This window comes from Dioscorea cayenensis, chromosome 13 (genome assembly GCF_009730915.1).
Source record: "Dioscorea cayenensis subsp. rotundata cultivar TDr96_F1 chromosome 13, TDr96_F1_v2_PseudoChromosome.rev07_lg8_w22 25.fasta, whole genome shotgun sequence".
NCBI lineage: Eukaryota > Viridiplantae > Streptophyta > Magnoliopsida > Dioscoreales > Dioscoreaceae > Dioscorea > Dioscorea cayenensis.
In genome coordinates this window covers 3,993,366-4,014,037 of record NC_052483.1, presented here as the reverse complement: position 1 = coordinate 4,014,037, position 20,672 = coordinate 3,993,366, and the positions used below count along the sequence as shown (strand labels likewise).

Here is a 20,672-nt window from a genome sequence, read left to right as displayed (position 1 = left end):
TCCTACATTATTTATTTATTTATTTATTTTTCTGTAGGTGTGGGCAAATGAGTTGCTAGCTTGCCAGTGGGAATGAAGTGCATGGAGCTTCTTTGAGAATAGCAAGTACTCTAACAACTTGAGGATAACGAGAACCAGGTCATTGATCTCTTCGGAGATCCAACAACCTAATGATCAATCAAAGTTTTGATTTTGCATTGCTGCTAAAGAGCATTAACAAATTCTCAAGTTGAATCCAGATTAGGGAACAAGATAGGATAAGTTTGGCAAGGCATAATTTTTATCGAGCGAACAATTAGATGAGGCAAAATTTGCACAGCTGAAAGATTATGTCATACTCATCAATATTTATTATATGATTGAATTGCTCATCACACATTGAGCAGTTTTTCTTAAACAGAATTCATCACTTATCCGATCATTAAAGACTGATGTATCCCTGTTGTCAAATGTCACCTCCATTCTCCAAATCTTTATTTAACCATTTGCCTGGTGTTTTTCATTTGTAACATTATCATTTTGGATAGATGATAAATTTACAAGACCTTTCCATTGCTTGGCAGATTTTCCTGTTTTTAATTTCCCTTGAAGACCTGAAGGTACAAACATTTTGACAAAACACAACAATGAAAACAGAGTAGACAGTGAATAAGTTTACACGAAGCTCAATAGAAACCATTGTCAGATGAAAATATTCACAAATCAAATGGCACAACAAGAACATTAACACTTTCACATATATAGATATAATTCCAGCAACAGTAGTGCAGGCACATATATAACAATGTCATATTCTCTTTTTCATTTCATGCATTCACTCATTCATTCAATCAATCATGAAATGGAATCTAGTTCTTAAAGATTCCTGACCCGTGAGACCATATTCCTCAATAACTCAACGTATCATCGCTATTATTTACACAACTTAATTACACTCAACCCGTTCACTCCCTTTCGTCACAATCAGCCATAGGGTCTTCCCATTTTTGTCTATATAATGTCCCTGGTTTTCAATTGGATACAAAGCAAAGAAAACACCCTAAGAAACTCCTACAAGCCACTACAAGTTCTTTGGACTTGCAAGTACCAATATATACTGAATAGGCAAAAAGAACATTCCTGTACAGTCTCCACAAGGAAAACATAAACACAAGCCAAGTGGGCATTAATTTTTGCTCTAGCCCAAAAGGTAAACTAAACTAGCATTTCACTTCACATCTCCTGATTTAAGGGCGCTACTACACACTACAAAAAGTAATAAAAGGATGGATCTCTTAGCTTATTTACCTTTTAGTATGTTCAAGGCGTTATGTTTACTGGTATTTCTTGTGCTAAAGGTAGGTTTTGCCGCATCATGATAAGCAGGGACAACAAGCCGTTGTTAAGACTTGAGAGCTGTTGTGAGATCCGCAAAGCAAGGCCTTAAGTTTGGATCTCTGCATGTTCATTTCACAAAAAGCAAAAGTTGAGAACAAAACAGAGTTAGCACAATTCTACAATACCTATCTATATATAAATATATAAAAAAACTTAGGTGTTATGTATGAACAGTTCATATCATTATTAATATATAATGTGCTTACTTTTGCCAGCATTGCCAGATTATTTTGGCCACAAGAGGATCAACGTCTTTTGGAATCGCAATCCTCAAGCCAACATCACCCATCACCTGTATTTATTCATACCAGACCAAGGCAACCTCAAAGTTGTGAGTTCCCATAATATCACTCAAAAACTGTACACATCACACCTTCGATGGGAGGCCATCACAAGAGAACAGCTCAACTAACAAACACATCAATGAATGCCAAATGTCTAGGAAATGATAAGGTGCTTAAGTGTAACTATAGATAACTATAGATATATCATAGATAATATAACCGAAGTAAACTATAGATAATTCATTTTTTTAATTTATCATATGTTGTGTTTAACTTGTTCGTTCTCTGTTAGTTTACTTCTGTTTCCTCAAGCTGTGTTGTTTCCGTCTTATTAGCTGTTGTGACAGCTCTCTTGTCAACAAAATAAAACAAGAGGGTTTTAATATAGAAAACTCACTTCTCATTTGATGGTTCATTGCCCAACAACTCTGCTGCCATCAATTTAGGCTGAAACAGAATAAGGACAGACTAGAAATAATAATTTCCTAAATGTAGTAGAGCAAAGATTCGATCTTACCATTCCAGCGGTTGACTTTGATGATAAAAAATGTGCTGTGGTTCAACCTTGAGAGACCAAAATCACAGACCTGCATTACACTGATATCAAAAGGCTATCAATGCAAACTAATAGAGTAATAGTTGATCAAGAAAATTAATGATGATATCCATTTATTATTCTATTCCAACATTTAAAAGGTTACCTTTCCCAAACATACATAAATAAATTTGTTTGGCATGGATGTTTGTATGTGACATTAAATTATATCTACTGGCTTCCTAAATAGATCACACTGCATAAAGGAAAACTAAAGATGACGCTATGGCCAAAAGGTGCAACTTGAACTTGCCCGATATTTTGATCAGTATTCATGGGAAAGGGCTATACTCAGAATTTAGGACCTCTTAGCTCTAACTAGGAGCATAACCAATGAACCAACATAAGTAACCAATCCCTATTAAGAAGGCAACACAGTGACAACACTAACAAAAAACCACAGAAAAACATGTGTATACACATAAGCATTAGACAAACTAAGTTTTAGAATGAGAACAAGGATATGGATATCCTACGAGTGCAATTCAAGCTTATGCAGATAGAAACACATTTAAATATATTTTTTGAAACAAAGCAGGACTAGTTTCGATTGGGCCCAAGAGGTATGACAATGATTGAAAGAGTGGAGGTAAACAATGATTGAAAAAGTTGATGTAAACTCACTTTTAACATAGGTCTTACTGACATCTAATGAGACTAGAAAGACACCCACATATTTGAAGAAAAAAGCTAAAACAACTAAAGCATATAGGTCAGCAAATAATGAACACCTAAAACAACTAAATGAGTGATGTAAACCAAATGACTAAAATTTAACAAAATCATGATTATAGATTGAATGATGCAAGAATTGTTGGTCTGACCAGCATATTTTCTGCAAGTATGGGATATATAAAACTTCTTGTTGCCAGATCCATGCAAAGGTTCAGATGCCTTAGTAGGCAACTTACAAATAATGTCTTACAAAACAAGTTATCTGTTCAAATTCCAGGACTTCAATACATCCCAGACATTGGGGTGCCAAATAAACCAAAATAGAAAGCTAGAATCCTTCTAATTTTTCCACATAAACACTAGTTTCCCATACAATAGCTTCAACAAAACCCCCAATCCCACTTTCTGCAGGCTGAAAATGTTACCAGCAATCAATCTAAGATGACACAATAAAAAACATCCTATACAAATCCAAGGAGAATTGCTCCCAACAGTAGTATGAACCCAAGTGATGGAAATTATGATCTTCTTTTTTTTATTATTATTCTACCAACTATGCCTGCAAGTGCACAACTCAATCAGTTTGAGACGAAGTTTTAAATTTTGGACAAGGAACGTTTTGCTATTACTTTCTAAATTACCTTAGCAGCTTTCCTTCATATTAAAAAGCAGAACAAGTTTTAAAACCTTTCCATGTATTCAAGGTTGGCAAAAATAAAATACCTTCATAGTCCAGTTCTTGTCAATTAATAGATTTGGTGATTTCAGATCACGATGGACAATTGTTGGTATGCTAGTGTGCAAGCAGTTCATGCCCTTGGCCTATGGGACAACACAGAGGATCAGTTTACACGAGACTAGCAACCAAGAAATTATGAAAAAAAGAAATTAAACATACCACATCAACAACCATTTTGATTCTTCGCTTCTCCTCAGTTTTGACAATTTGGTCGGTGAAGAATTCTGTACAGACTTCCCCTGATTAATCAAATTGCATTTGAGTCAAGTGATGAAAGGAGCAAAAAAGACTTCTCCATGGCACAATTTGAAATTCTAAAAGTAAAATCAACAAATGATAATTTTTTTTTGCTAATACATCTCAAAACTCCATAAATACCTATGTATCCTTTAAAACATTGCATTAAACTTTATACCCTTCAAATCCTCCATTATTTGCTCCCCCAATTTTAAGTCGACAAGCCCATGCACATCATATGGCTTCGCTGATGTTCAATTCTTGTTATATAACACAAATAACAAAATGCCCACCCATAGTATCTGCTGTAAATGGCATGAAACCTAATAAGATATGGCTGATTATGTTGATAGGTTTGGAGAATTACATACATAAAGCTATAGGCTCAAGTTGCACTGTTCATGTAGAAAAAGGTGAAAGGTTGAAAAATACACTGGTGACCTAACCAAATACAGATACAAAGCCATACAGTTCCTCTAACACCCGAAGTGCAAGAATTTATGGATAAAAGCTAGAAAAGGATGGGCTTGGTCCATTGGGTACAAAACCAATGACAGAATGAAGCTCAATTGCATTCAAACAATAGATGTTGAATACAACTCTGCTTCAAGTCCATTGCTAGATTCTTCCATGAAATCTAAAATGTGGAGACGGGAATGTTCTCTTAGAACTTTCAAGAAGATGGTACAACCCCTTCTTTCAAATTATTAATGCACATGTGAGATCAGACCATTTTGGACAAAGTTTATATAAAACCAAAAGACGGACCAACAAATGCTTTGCAATCAATTAGTAGGTGCACAAACAATGTCGGAACATATTTAATCTGAGTTCATGCCAATGACCACATTGAAACCAATTTAAGAAATTGCTAAATTTTTTGAAGTAAGAATATGCAAATTGATTTCTTTTATAGTACTCACTGGTTCAATTTAAGGGAAAAAAGATTTTTCTTTTTACCTTAGAAGAAATTTTGAAACAATTGATAGGTTGGGAGGGCTGGTCACGTCACCCATAAATAGAACAACATTTGGATGCCACAACCTATGCATTATTTTCACCTAATGGAAAATAAAAAATAAAACTCCCTCATCAAAACATAAAGTGGAAATATAAAATCATGTAATGATTACTCTAGAAAACAAGTAATTTCTCTCCGAAATTCATCTAAGGCATCTCCATCAAAATCCTGATGCAGGAATTTCTTCACAATCACTTCCTAGTATTCATATACAGTACAGATAAATTATAACATCTTTTTTACGAAAAAGATGTCCAGATTTAAAAAATCAAACAAGATAAGAAAACTATTGATATATTAAATAGCATAATAAAGCAAAGATCCTTCACATAAAAAATAATAGGATCACCTAGAACATCTTTTAAACACAAAAATTACCCAAACATTTCTTAAAGCAGCTATGTAGTGGATAAAATGAATGCTAATACAGTATTCTGTTGCTAATTGTTGTATGACCTATTAAGGTGACCTCTTCTCACTAAGACAAGCTCGCTTGTTTTATGGCATCACTTGTGATCACCGCCAAAGGACATGCTATGAAGAATATAGACGAAGAACAGCATATAGGGAAAAAAAACTAAGCAGTTGATTCAGTTGTTTATTAGCTTGTGAAGTAGTTTGGCCAATAAACATCTTACCATCTTGATGAAATCTGGAGGAAATTTTCGATTTGTTGAACTCAAACGGGCGACCACCATTGAAGGCACCATTCATCTTACTATCAGAAGTATCTCAGCCACTAGAACCATCAAGCAATGCCTTCCCATCTGCAGTTGATTGATGAGAAGAGGAAGCATTAAGATCATTCACTCCTATCTCTTTTCTCGATAAAATTCCTTCCACATATTTATATTGCTTTCTGTTTGGAACCTCATTGCAAGCAGGGCGATTTTTCCAAATCAATGGATGTTGAGGCTTGCAGGTAATAAAGCAATGCTATCTCTGCGCCTCTGATACCCATGTTTTTTATTATCAGTAATTTTAGATGGTCCAGAAATTTTTCTGAGACCAATTTCTTGGAAAAGGTTCAGCTCAGCAAAAAGGTTTCTAGAATCTTCAGCATTCTGTAAACTTGGTACTATGCTGAGTTTCTCACTAACCGAATCATTAACATCCAAAGGTGCTACAACAATGACTTTCTACTTTGAAGGGAACTGATTTGGCTGAATAGAAGACAAGCCCTTTGCATTTGTACTTGAACTACTACCAAGTGTTATGGATGATGTTCCACTACTTGCAACAGAAGATACTAGTACTGCCTTCTCGTGCCTTGAACTTAGATATTATTATCGAATAATGAAGCTCCAAATCCATTTTCATATAATTGTTTGGATCCCGATAAGTCACCACCTAATTTATTTGTGGTCCAGGAATTGAAGTTTTTCAGTGAATCTTGAATTACCTGAACTTAAGGGCACATCTTTTGCACTCACTACATCTACTGGAATAAGAGTGTAAGGGTCCGCCATGAGATCAACCAAGAATTCCCTAGAAAAAAAAAGAACAAAAAGAAGTGAGCAGTTAAAGAAGACATTAGGCATTGAGAATAAGAAAACGCCACATTATTGTTGTGAAAAGTATAATAAGTCTTCATTAACAATGACAAGAAGCATGACTTACACAAATACAACCAAAGTTTACCATACAAGAAACAGATTTCACAACAATTCCTTTTATTACTAACATAATTCAATCTCATTGAAGGGATACTGTGATCATACCAAAAAAAAAAAATCCAAATCATTTCAACGCATTACAACTCTCAGTCAAATAAACTTTTGCATAGGCAATAGTATTAAACCAACCCTTCTGTGAAAGCAGTTAAAAATGATGGGGAAATATATAGTTATACTTATGCATGATTCCATGTTATGCAATGGCATACACAAAGCAAGCAGCATTTAAGAGAAGTATTTATAGCAAGTGGTAAAAGCTGTCAAATTCAACAAAAAAAAAGGGGAATTATTTGTGAAACCATAAAACATTTATAGATAAATGACAAAATACCAACGGCTCAATAACTTTTTTTTTTTTTTCCAAAAATGAGCTTTCAAGAATAACTTAGTTAACCCCAAATGTTATTATACAAGAACTCACAATTTTTAGCAGGTACTAATTAATCCTCTAAGAGTGACACTACTTAAAAAACATAAGCACACACCTTCCGGCATCTAATTTTATTATGTTAACATTGTCATCGTCAACCACAATGTACTGGCTTCCTTTGACTAACTTGCAAGGAACACCAACTTTGTCTGCAAGGACCCGCATGGGTATGGTTTCATAACAAGGTAATAAAGAAAAAGGGCTTAAAGTACCATGGTGTTTATTGCATGGATGGTGTACCAGAATGTGGTGATAATAATGAAAGAAACCTCATTTTAGAATAGCAAGATGGCTGACATTGAAGAACAAAGCGCGATGACGAGATAGACCTAATTTTATGCGACCAATAGGTAATACTCTTGTTTGTAGTGACGTTCGTAACGCTGTACTATTCTCCAACCATCTTGCTAACATGATACTAGCATCCTATACAGAGCCACCCATATGCCCGGCTACAAGTTCAGATATTCTTTGAACTAAAATCCCTATTTCAGCAGGGTAGTCAAGCAGTATACACTGTGTTACTTGCTCTAACTCGACCAAGTCATGATCAATAATATGATTGACAACAATAGCTTCAAACCCAAGATTTCCATTTTTTTAGAGCCACTAGTGACGGAATCTTTCCTTCACTTGCAAAAACTGACAACCTAAGTACACCATAAAACCCATCCAAAACTGTGTCTTTATAATCAAAAACATTATAGTTCTGGAAGCAAAAGATAGAAATACACTATTTAAAAATAACATACTAAAGAATAACATATGCACATAATTATCAAATTCAAAGGCATAAATAAGATGTGAAAGTGAGAGAAATCACACATGAAAAAGCAAAAGCTTATCTTGAAGGAATAAATGCAATTTGCAAAATCACCTACAGTTTTATCATAAATGAATGTGTTGATTTTCAAGCATTAGGCATAAGTATAGTCACAGAATATTAGATTGAAAAAGATTTTTGAGATGGCAAAACATGTAGGCAAGCAAGCCGAAAATATGAAATCCTCCACTAATTGCACTGTCTTTTATTAATCATAGTGCAAACAGACTGGGGGTTAAAAGTAGTGGGGGTCTAAACAAATTGGATGATCCTAAGGCTCAGGTCATCAATGAAGAGCAATGATATTGTAGAGTTCCCTCATGCAAAAAAAGAGCCATATCTTCATAGAAAATTCAGGGTAAAAAATTGCTAACAGTCCAGTGTCACATCTGCCACTCTACAACTGCAAAGTTAATGAACTTCAAATCATTGTCTTCTTCACATTCTAGATTGTGTAAGGTTATTGTTGAGAAAAAGATTTGAGAAACAAGGAAGTAAACAGGCCCAACAAAGATCAATCACAATAAAAAGTAAAGTTGGCTTATTTTTTTACATCACTCTACCAATGGCCAGAGCCAACCCTAATTTCTCATAAAACTTCACAATTCCTCTCCAAAACCATAATTTCTAAATTTCCTACTGTTCTTAAGCATAATCAAACCTAAATCGGATACTAAAACAAGAAAAATTCAAGCTCAAAACGAGCATGTAGAAAAGAACTCACCCAATACCGACAGAGAAAGCACACTGGCAGAAAATCCTCCTCCCAAATCGGATCCATCCGCTGCTTCCCCAAGCTAAGAAGCTTCATCGCTCGGATCTGATCCCGATCAGGATCATACCAAAACTCTGAGTTCGAGATCGCCAGTGCCAGCTGCACCTGGTACTCCTCCTCAGACATCATAAAGTCTCCAGCCGGAGAAAGCCATGAAGCATTGAATGGCGATGGCGGAGAAGGGTTAGCCGGGGCCGCCGCTCCACCAACTCCGCACGGTGGTCAGAGGCGCAAGAAGGAGACAGCAGAGAGGGCATAGACGAAGAGGAAGCAACCGGGACCTCGCTAGAGCGGCCATGATGATCGTGGAGCTTCTTGAATAGCTTCATCGGATTGAGGGTTTCTTCCGCTCGGGCAGAGCTCTCTCGGAGAGATTTTGATGACGAGATGATTCACAAAAAAGCTCTCGGAGAGATTGGCAGGAACATTGCCAGACTATTTTGGCCACGAGAGGATTAATTAACCTCTTTTGGAAGCCAACAACACCCACCCCATCTGATTTGAGTAGCTCTCTGTGAGCTCTCCTCTCTGTGAGCTTTCCCCTTTTCTTTGTTTGTTCAGCCCCCCTTGCTATGGCGAGTGGGGGCCAACCCCCTCCTCCGTCCATGTTAAACAAGACCTGGGCAGACGTAGTGGCTGCGGCTCAACGAAAACCCCCGTCTCCATTATTAATGGAAGGCCCTGTACTTAACAAACTCAAAGCCAACACAATGGAGTTCATTCGGGTGGATCATGATACGCTATCTAGGGCAAGGATGAGGTTCCAGACGGCGCTCTACGAGAAGTTCTTTGGGAAATCACCTCCATTTGAGAAAGTAAAGGAGATACTGAGTGAAAAGTGGGCGGAGATCGGCTCTTTCCACATCTCCGATCTGCCGAATGGGTACCTGTTGATTCGGTGTGAGAATCAAGAAGCAATGAATAGACTGATGTTTGAGGGTCCGTGGGCGGTTAATAGCATCATCCTGCAGCTGGCTCCTTACCAGCCGTTCTTTGAACCGGCGTTCACAAAACTCTCCACGGCGGCTATATGGGCAGTGGCGGACCCAGGAATTTAGTTCAGCCCGGGCTTAAATAAAAGTCAATATTCTCATATTCATCACCTTTTAATTTTTTGGCATTTTTAGCTCAACCATGACCTCTCCTCAGTCCAACCACGACCAGTGGCAAAACCAGAACTCATCGGTAAAGGGGGTTGAAGTCAACTATTATAATTGTGAGGGATGTTTTGAACAATTTTTCAAACTTTATTAAAACTTAAAAAAATTTAGTAATTTTTAAATAAGAAAAAATTTTCAATACCACATTATTAATTTAATTTTTTCTTGATTATTAAAAAAATCATCAAGTTTAGATCATTATTTTTGTTATATAATTTTTAAAATTTCCACAATTTTTTGAAAAAAAAAACCTTGTTTTTAATTACTAAAATTATTAAAAACTTACAATTGCAAACTCTAGGATTTGAACCATGGTGGGCTCCTATCATCCAACTCCCACAAACCACTCAAGCACATACCCATTAAATATTAATTAAACACAAACAAAATATTATTAAACATTAATATTCATATAAAAAAATATTATTGGACACGGTTTTTCTAAAGTTTTCCGGCCGGCCAGCCCGGGCTGGCACCCATGTGGGTCCGGCCCTCTATATGGGTTCAACTGCATAACCTCCCCGTCGAGTTCTGGGACGGGGAATCACTTGAAACTATAGCTACTACTTTTGGTCGTTTGCTTAAGATTGATGATGTTACTTTTTCCCTGTCCAGGTCTAAGTTCGCTAGAATATGCATTGAAATTGACCTAGCAATGACATTGAAGCAAGGATTCTGGATTGGAGATGATGAACACCGTGTTTTCGTCGTGCTGCTTTATGAGCGACTGCCAACCTTTTGTTATAAATGCGGGTGCGTTGGCCATGGTTCTAATCACTGCAACCGCCGGAGCTCTAAAGGTTCGGGACACCCCTCTCCACCCCATTGCAACAGCCAGTTTGGCCAGCAATGGAAAGAGGTCAGGAAGGAGTCTGACGTCATGAGCGAGGGCATGGAGGCAGATCTGGATCCTATGCTGGCGAATGCCTCGGATAGAAATGGGATGTCGGAGGAGCTCTCGAAATCGGACTATGGGCCCTGGATGTTGGTTTCTCTGAGACGAGGGCGCGGTGGAGGTCGCGGGGGTGCCGGTGGTCTCGGGGGCTCAGGATCACATGCAGCGCATGCGAACTCATGTGACCGCGGATCCCATCTGTCCGACGTCTCGCATTCCATACATACTGATGCATGTGTGACGCGTGGTAGTAGCTCGTTGAGAGGCCGGGCCGGTTCGGCTGAGGCTAGGGTACAGGTCCCTAAAGGAATTAATGCTGAGACGACCCCTTTTCCTGAAAAGGAATTATTTTCTCCACCCCAAGGAACGTGCTCTGATTTAACATCCACTTTGGTCTCTGAACCAGTGATAGGCACGCCTTCTGATGTCTGTCTTGCAACGGCTACGGAGGTGATTTTGGTGCTAGTGAGACTTCCAAGTCCCAAGGGTCCAGTTTCCCCAGACACAGCTGTGAAGCATGCTCCTTTTGTCTCGTCCAAGGGTAAAGAGGTAATCACCTCTTCGTCTCTGGAACCTCCTATTTCTCCGCCAATACTCAGAACATCTGAAAACCTGAGTGAAGGATTAGGGGAAGGAGGTTTATCGGAGGCCCATAGGTTGGTTGTTGAAAGAGTGTCTTTGGCGCTGCAGCCCTCCTCTCATGCTTCCAGTGAGTCTGATCAGGTGATGAGTGACTCTGAGGATAGTGTTGGTGCTGTGTCAGAAGAAAAGGAAAATATGGAAACGATGGAACCGGAAGACTCAATGACATTGGTCCAGTATCAAAGTAATCATAGAAAAGAAGTCTTATCTAGAAAGATCAGTCAGTCTCTGATGTCGTCCCATAAGAAGGGCAGAGTAGTCACAGATGGGGAAGGGCTTTGATTTTTCTTCTTTTCGATTACTGTCTGTTTGAATTTTCTCTTATATCATGGTGTTTTTTTATACCTGTTAATTTTTATTTTTCTGATTACCACTCAGTTTAGCATGTTTACAGAAATCACTAAGATAATTTGTTGGAACTGCAAAGGTGTTTCCAGCCGGGATACTACCTCCAGAGTTTTTCATCTTATGAAAAAGTACAAGCCGATCATGATATGTTTGGTGGAAACCAGGTCCAACGATGATAGACTCCAGAGGTTTTGCTCTAAACTAAGGTCTCAGTGGAAATGGGCTGCGATCTTAGTAGAAGGATATTCGGGTGGCATCATCATCATTTGGGATATTAAGATTGGCTTTGTCACCCCTCTGATAAGATCTAGATATGCTCTTCATCTGGTTGTTACTCCTGCCCAATCCTTGGATTGGATCATCTCCATTGTTTACAACTCTAACTCAATCCAAGACCAACGGCTTCTCTGGTATGAACTCTCTGGCATGAATTCGTTAAATTTATCTTGGATTATCATGGGGGATTTTAATGCGGTTATTTCCCAAGAGGAACATCGTGGTGGCTCCCATCATTATTATAGAACTAAAGCATCTGTTTTCTCTGAGTTTATTGCCACTAATAATTTATTAGATGTGAATTTTATAGGATCTTGTTATACTTGGTGCAATAATCAGTAGGGTTTGGCCAGAAGATGGGCCCGACTTGATCGTTGGCTTATTAATCCGGTTTGGTCTAATTGCTTTGATGCTTGTCTTGTTACTCACCTTTCGAGATTTTCTGTCTGATCATTATCCTCTTCTTTTCTCTGTTACTCCTAGAGACACTGGTAGGAAAAAACTTTTTCATTTTGAGAATTACTGGCTTGAACTTGTTGGCTGCCATGAAGCGATTAAGGGATGCTTGGAATTTCTCCCCTCACTCTAACCCTTTGCAGGCTTTTTCTCACCTTCTATCCGGTACTAGGCACATGCTTTTGGAATGGAAGGCCAAAGGGTTACATGATATTGATTCAAGTATAACAAACCTGGAGGCCTTGATTCTAGAAGCTGAAGCTAAGGATGGTTTGGGTGGAGGTAATGATCTTTCCCCCCAGTCCCTTTCTATTATGTATAATAATTTATCTGCTCTTCATAGACAGAATAACACTAAGTGGGCTCAACGTGCTAGGCTCTTGTGGGTTCAGAATGGTGACAGCAACTCATCCTTTTTCTTTAATTCTGTTCGTTATCAAAATCATTATAATTTGGTCACTAACATCATGGATTCTGATGGTTCTAGTTATACTGACCACTCAAATATTAATAGGACTTTCATTAATTTTTTCTCTGAGCTGTGGAACGGTCAGAATGATTGGTCCATGCAAGATATTCTTAATATGCTTCCTAATGAAATTCCTCAAGAGTCTAGCAAGGATGGTGAAGAATTAACTAAAGAAGTTACTAAGCAAGAAGTATTTGATGCACTCCAATCGCTTCCGACTGGTAAAAGCCCAGGACCAAATGGGCTTAATGTTGAGTTCTATCGCTTCTATTGAAGTGAGATTGGGGACTCTCTGTACTCAGCGGTCAGGTATTTCTTTACTCACTTTGTGTTGCCTAGAACTTGGGGTAGGACTTACATTGCCCTAATTCCTAAAATCTCAAATCCCAAAAGCCCAGCAGATTACCGCCCCATATCCTTATGCAATGTTTGTTACATGGTAATCTCGAAAATTCTTGCTAATCGTTTAAGATTCATCCTCCCTAATTTAATTGGTATTGAACAATGTGGTTTTGTTAATGGCCGTACTCCTTTTGATAACATCATTACTCTTCAGGAAGTGGCCCATTCGATTGATAATGATCATTATCCCCCTAGGATGTTGGTTAAATTGGATGTATCTAAAGCTTATGACACATTGAGTTGGTCTGCAATTCTTGCTACTTTAACTAAAATGGGTTTCCCTAGCAGCTGGGTCAGTTGGATTAAAACTTGTATTAGTACAGTTTCCTATGCTCTGTTGATCAATAAGTCCCCATCTCCTTGGTTTTCTCCTAGTAGGGGTATCAGACAAGGGGATTCTATTTCCCCTTATCTCTACATATTGGTTGCTCAAAATCTCACCACTATACTTAACTATGCCCTGAGATCTAACAGAATTCCTGGTTTTAATGCTACTCTTAACAGAAACTTCAACTATTTGATGTATGCTGATGATATCATTCTTATTACGGAGGCCTCTAGAAAGTCTGCTAGGAATATTAAAAGCTGTCTCTCTTTTTATGGGAACCTCACTGGTCAAAGGGTTAATAAGTCTAAATCTGAAATCATTTTCCCTAACCGTTTTAATAAACACCTCTCCAGCAGAATCTCTAAAATCTTAGAGTTTAAAGTTGGTTCATTTCCTGTTAAGTATTTGGGTATTCTGATTTCTCCTAAGCGTTTGGCACTTTCTTGTTTTTCATCAATGATTGACAAGATTGAGAAGTCAATAGCCTTTTGGAAGAAATCTAGAATATCCCATGCAGGGAAAACCATTCTTATTAATTCCTCTATTATGACTGTCCCTCTATACTATTTATCTGTTTACCCAGTTCCTAAGTCCATTCTAGATGCTATCTCTAAAGCTGCTAGGGGACCTATTTTGGGCTAAGGATAGCAATCGAAAGGGCATCAACTCAATTGGCTGGGATGAAATTACTCTTAACCGATCTGAGGGGGGTTTATCAATTCGAAACTTGGGTATATCGAAAATATCTCATATGGCTAAAAATGTTTTAGAATGCTTAACAAGGATAATGTCTTCTGGACTTCAATTTTGGAGGCCAAGTATGGTGTTTTTGATGTTTGGAAAGGTTCTATTCCTGGGAAATGTTCTTGGTTCTATAGAGGTTTGTACCGCAACGCTTATATTATAAGACCTTTCCTTTGGGTCCATTCATTCAATCCTGGTATAACTTCTTTTATGAATGACCCTTGGTACTCTGAAATTCCAATTGCTCTTAAACCTACCTATCTAAACATGGATATTGATTATGAAAACTTACAGATTGCTGATTTTCTTATTGATATTCACTGGGATTTGTCCAGACTTCATGAAATTTTTGGAAATCATGTTAATGTTAACATACTTGGGCAGATCAAAATAGATTATGAGCATTCTAACCACTGGGTCTGGTACCCGAAGTCCTCAGGCACTAAAATCTCCACTATGATCTATTCTTTCTTTAATCAAAGAGATCGCTCAGGTGATAATTGGGAGGGCTGGGGGTAAAATATGGCGTCTTAAAGTTGCTCCTAGAGTCAAGCATTTTATGTGGTTGTTGTTTCACAATGTTGTGAAAACTAATGAGTATTTATTTCGATTAAATTTAGGGCCTAATACTCTATGTACTTTCTGTAATCTTTTTCCTGAAAAATGTGGAACATCTGTTTCTCAACTGCCTTAAGGCTCAACAGGTATGGAACATCACTTGCTCGACTGTTGGTAAGGCTATTTATTTGTCTGATGGGTTGTATTCTGGAAGTTGGTTGGATCATGAATTGTCAGGTAATGATAATTTTATACAATCTGTGATAGCTGCTATGACTTGGTTTCTTTGGAAAGCCAAGTGCAGTAAAATTTTCAAAATTGAAGAGATAAATTGCTATAATGTAGTGCACAGAGCCATTGGGTATGTCAGGGAGTTCTGCTTCTCTTCCACGTGTCATTTGAAGAATAATTTCATTATGAGTAATTTTAACATGGCTGATTATCCTATCTTAACTGTTGCATTTATATTCAATGCAGATTTATCCAAAGCTGGCCTTAGTTTTATTCTTACCAATTCAACCTCAAGTAACTTTTGTTCAGGAAGCTGTGGCTGCCCGGCTGTATCTTCTCTGGACGCTGCAACCAAAGCTATCAAGTTTGCTTCGCAAGTCATGCTAAACTAGAGTCCACACATCAAGGTCAAGACCATCCTGTTAACCAGCAAAGAGCTTGTTCAAGTCATTCAGAGAGGCTCTGAGTCTGAAGATTGGAGATACAATTGTCACCTTCAAGATATGTCTGAGCTAATGGCAGAGTTGGGTAATCCAGCAATTCATGCAATCCCTTGGAACTGGAGTCGAGCTCCTTAATCTCTAGCTTGCTATGGGCTTACTCACCATGAAGTGTCCCTGTTTCACAGTGGTAGGAAGCTTCCCAAATGACTGATGAAGATTTTTAGATCTAATGGTTTTGTTTAGTTTTGTTTTATTTACTTTGTGTGTAGTTTTCTATTTTTGTGTTTTGTTTGCTTTGTTTTGTTTTTTCCTGGTTTGTAATCTAACTCTTTGTATTTTCTTTGTTATTTAATAAAATAGCTCTACGAGCTCTTTCCCTCAAAAACACCCACCCCATTTGATTGGGTTCATACCTAGGGATGGTAATGGGGCGGGGGCGGGCGGGGCGGGGCATGCCTCTACCATCCCTCCCCACATGGTAATAAGCGGGGCACCGGCGGGGCACTTTTTTTTTCATAAATCTCCCGCCTTGCTTATAGTTACAAATAAATATCCAAAATTCTTAAAAACATTTATAAAATACATTTTATTTATAAAACATATATTTTTAAAGACAACTCATAAGAAATTTATTGAAAATTAAAAAAAAATTTTCATTTACCCCATACATTATATAATATTTATAATAAATTTAATTATTATCGGGGCGGGGCAAGCAAATACCAAACCCGCCCCGCCCTGCTCAAAACCGGGGCGGATCGGGGCGGGAACTTCGGGGCGGATTGGGTTTTGCCATCCCTAGTCATACCAAACCAAGGCACCCTCAGAGTTGCAAGTTCCCATAATATTTCTCCAAAGTTGCATACATTACACCTGGGATGGGAAGGAAACCATATATATATATATATATATATGAGAATCATGAGATTATCCATAGAAAAAGAAAATTGAAGGTTTTAAAGCATAACAAGAAAATGGCTCAAGTAAACAAACACATCAATGACTGCAGCCAGGCCAAATAAAACTATGATATATTTACTTGAAATGTCTAAGAACTAATAACTTGCTTAAGTGTAACTATAGATATGGAAACTGACTTGATGGTTTATTACACAATACCTCTAGTACTGCCATCCATTCAGGCTAAAACAGAAGAGGATAGAGATTTAGAGAGTTGAATGTGATGTGAGATCTACACTAGTCAAGCATGGTCAAGCATTGTCAACCATGCTTTGCTTCTTTTGTTTTTTTTCCTCCCTACCATGCCTTGTCTCCACTATAGAAAGAACACCCCATCTTGCCCATTTCTTGGTTGGACTTAGGGGTGTAAATGATACACCTCTACTCGCAAGCTACTCGGGCTCGACTCGGCGAAAACTCGAACTCGGCTCGGTTACAGTCGAGCCGAGCTCGAGCTCGAGTAGCTCGAGTAGTCGAGTGAGCCGAGTTCGAGTATTATGATACTTGGCTCGAGTGCTCGCGAGCCTAATCGAGCATGTATGTATATATATAATATTAGATTTATCTGATAAAACTCAAGGGGAAAAACTTTCGAGCTCGAGTCAAGTTTGAGCTCGAGCATAATGTTTATAGTCATTTTCAGCTTTTCGAGCCTAATTGAGCGAGCTCGAGTAGCTCGATTTGTGTACCGAGTCGAGCTCGAGCTATAAAATGAATACTCGGTCGAGCTCGAGCCGAGTATCGAGTACCGAATTTTCAGTCGAGCTCAAGCTCGAGCTCACCACTGCTTGGCTCGAGCTCGATCAATTACACCCCTAGTTGGACTTCACCCCCACAACCATGCCTCCCTCTCTCTTGGCCACACCATGAAACCATTTCTTGGCATGGGAAATGTTAAAAATTCCAAGCTTCAAGAGGCCAAGGTTCTCTTCATATTCTTCTTCTTCATCTTGCTACAACTTTGGAGAACTTGATTGGTTGGAGGTTGGAGAGAGAGCTCTAGAGTGGAGTGGCTTCTTCTCTATAGCTATTTGTGTAAGCAAGCTCTCGTTTTGCTTTGTTGAAGCCTTATCTCTCATGCTTTGTTTGTTGCATTGTGATGTTTGTCATGAGTTGTAAACCTTGTGTTGGTTGAGCATGTGCTAAGCCTTAGAAAAATCCTTGCTTGGTTAAATTCTATCTTTGTGTGTTCTTGGAATGTATGTATTATTCTCAGCATGGTTATTGTCAAAAATTGCTAACACTTGGTCTTTGATCATGCACACCTGGTGCTTGTTGAAATGCCTTGGAGACCTTGTTGTTAGATTTTCTTCATTTCTTCATCAAGTCTAATTACCTTAAGATTGTGTGAACCTTAGATGTTTATTCAAGCTTGTGTCTATCACTTCCTTGTTATGACAACATGTCTTCCCTAGCCTAATAGTTACTTTTCTTTGAGTAAGAAGTGCTTAGGATGCTCTCACTAGTTCATGCCATTGTTGGTGAGTCAAATGCTTTGTGGTTTTTAATTTGGCATTGAGCATTTAGATTTGGTTGCTATTTATAGGATATCTCAAGAAGGGTTGATTTGGCTTTGGGAGTGGGTTAAAGTGGGAGCTATTCCAAGTAAGTAATTCCACATATAGTTTTCAACTATATTTTGTTATATATATATATATATATAAATTTCAGTTGTATATGTATTTTAATTATGTACTTGTGTATTATCTGCCGTCTTCTTGAGCAAAAATTGTTTAAGGCTTTGATATATTGGATCTTGTGAACTTTGGGGTTTATCTTTCATTTCACAAGAGCTTGGTTATTGTCATTGTTGAATTGTTCTATTTCATTTATTTACATTGGAGATCCTACCAGGTTTTTAAAATGTTGGCATGGATAAGCTCTTCTTTTGGTGTTCTGGAAATAAATATTATTGTTCTGTTTACTGGTCTTCTTAACCTTGCATGCTAACATGTATTTATATATGTTATTAGTTGCATGGGTTACTCCCAGTTCCATCAACCTATCATGCCACGTTCAAACGTCAATGCTTAAAGCATTAGCCTTTGTGATGGTGTTAACTGATACCATCAGTTAAGCTTGAGGGTTATTATATGTCTGAGCATCATTCTTTTGACTGCCTTATTTAATCTTTTCATTAGTGTGTTTTTAATGTGTGTCACCTCAGGGCACTATTTCAAATAATGGCCTTAACTTAATGCTGCTCATTAGTTTTTCTTAAGACTGTAATGGTTGGATGTTCTAATCTAATTCTTTTAGGTTTTAGTTATTAGTTAATTGTTAAATTATCTTTAAAAGCATGTTTAGTTTGGGTTTCTGTTAAATTTTGTCACTTGTAGTAGCAGCCAACTGCAATTTCACTTGTCTAATTATTTATTTATCTATTTATTTTTATTATTATTATTTGTTTATTTATTATTTTTTTTTTGGTTATTTTGAAAATACTTGTTAGTTTCTCAAAATGGGATATTGCAAAAATTATTGTTATGCATTAAGTTAGTTTCCAATTATAACTATGTTCTAACCCTAGTCAATAGGGGTCAATATTGACCATGTCGACATGAACTCTATAACTGAGACTATAGTTTCGCACCACACCGTCATCGAAACAATAGTGGTTCTAAATTTCTAACTCAGGCCACAGAGGCAAAATAAATGGAGTCTGTTATTTCTGACTCGGGCAACCGAGGTAAATCAAATGGGTTTGATATTCTGACTCGGGCACCGCCGAGGAAAAACAAATCGCCATAGTAAATTGGAGACACTTAAACGATTGGAAAACCACTTCTCTTTGTTTATGTATTTTGCAAAATGTTTATTGGATGCCGATATTTTTATTTTCTTAGGGTCCGTTTGATTTGTGCGCGCGTAGGGACAACACAAGTAGCATGACACGATACAAATACCTAAGTACATCACAAATGCTTATATTATTCTTTGTTTGATATTTAGTGGGCATCACAAAAAATTTTGTACTATTTTCTATTTGATTTACATAAGTACTGCACTAAAAATTGTAAAATTACTATAACACCCTTTGTATAATATTTTGTTGTTTTGGGAAAAAAATTAACATGACAAAATATTTTGAAATTTCTTCTATTTTTAATAGTAATAACTTAATTTTTTATAATTTGTAAAATTATTAGGGTATAATTATATATTCTTTTTAATTTCTAAATAATCAATAATTTTTTTATTTCCAAAATTTTTTATTGGGTTGCGGTCAATTGTTGTAATTTGAATTTTAACTAGGGGCAAAATTGTCTTTTGGTTGTGTTGTATAACACTTAAAAAGTTGTACCATGGTTTTGGTGGGATAAGATTTTTAACAACTTGTGCTATACTCAACCAACTTCTTGTGTTGTACTCCAAGCTTATTTACAAAACAAACAAGAGAGTTTGTGATGTGCTGTACTGTCCTTTATTTTTTTTTGCGTATCAAACACACCCTTAATGTTTTGGACTTGAGATTCAGTTTCTTTACATATATGTATCTGGTTCATGTTTTGTAACATAATGTTACTTTAAATCTTTGAACTCTGTTAACTCCGTATTTTGGTTTTTAGTGGATTAATTGGCTTTTTAAAGCTCACCAAGTTGTTCTTAATTTGCGTGCCTGCAGGGTTTCCGCCCTGTGGGTTCTCAGTTGTTTGTCCACTATCGGGCTGAGTTCGGGGTGTGACATGTGAGGTGTCGAATTAAAGCAATATATAATTTGGGTAAACTACCCAGATAGTCCCTAAACTATGGTGTTGTTCCTAATTTGATTATTGAACTTCAGAAAATTTCAATTGCATCCCTAAACTATTTATTTTCTTCCAATCAAGTCCTTCTAACAAACGGTGTTAACGGGAAGCAGACGTGGCGAGTCAACTTTCCAGCTTCCCTTCACTTTCTTTTTCCACGTGTGCATATATCCCTTTAAATTCTAATACTTATCACACTTCCCTTATCTCTTCTCCATCTATCTATAAGGACCCGTTTGGATCATGGATTGTCTCCTTGGGAGTGGGAATCACATGCATCCCATGAATCTTTAACCCATGTTTGATAACCAGGAAAGGCATAAATAGTGTCTTTTCATGGTAATGGGACTAATGCATGTGGATGAGTGGCACTCCTTGA

General features: G+C 37.4%; 1 long non-coding RNA gene and 1 pseudogene across 1 annotated transcript; one reads left to right on the top strand and one right to left on the bottom strand.

The window, feature by feature from the left end:
* Positions 1 to 881: 881 nt before the first annotated feature.
* Positions 882 to 9,531, bottom strand: LOC120274609 (annotated as a pseudogene).
* A 7,862-nt stretch (positions 9,532 to 17,393) lies between these two features.
* Positions 17,394 to 20,293, top strand: LOC120274472. The gene is made up of 3 exons (XR_005540937.1): positions 17,394 to 17,579; positions 18,091 to 18,149; positions 20,170 to 20,293. It is a non-coding gene; the product is annotated as an uncharacterized LOC120274472 (long non-coding RNA).
* Positions 20,294 to 20,672: the final 379 nt, after the last annotated feature.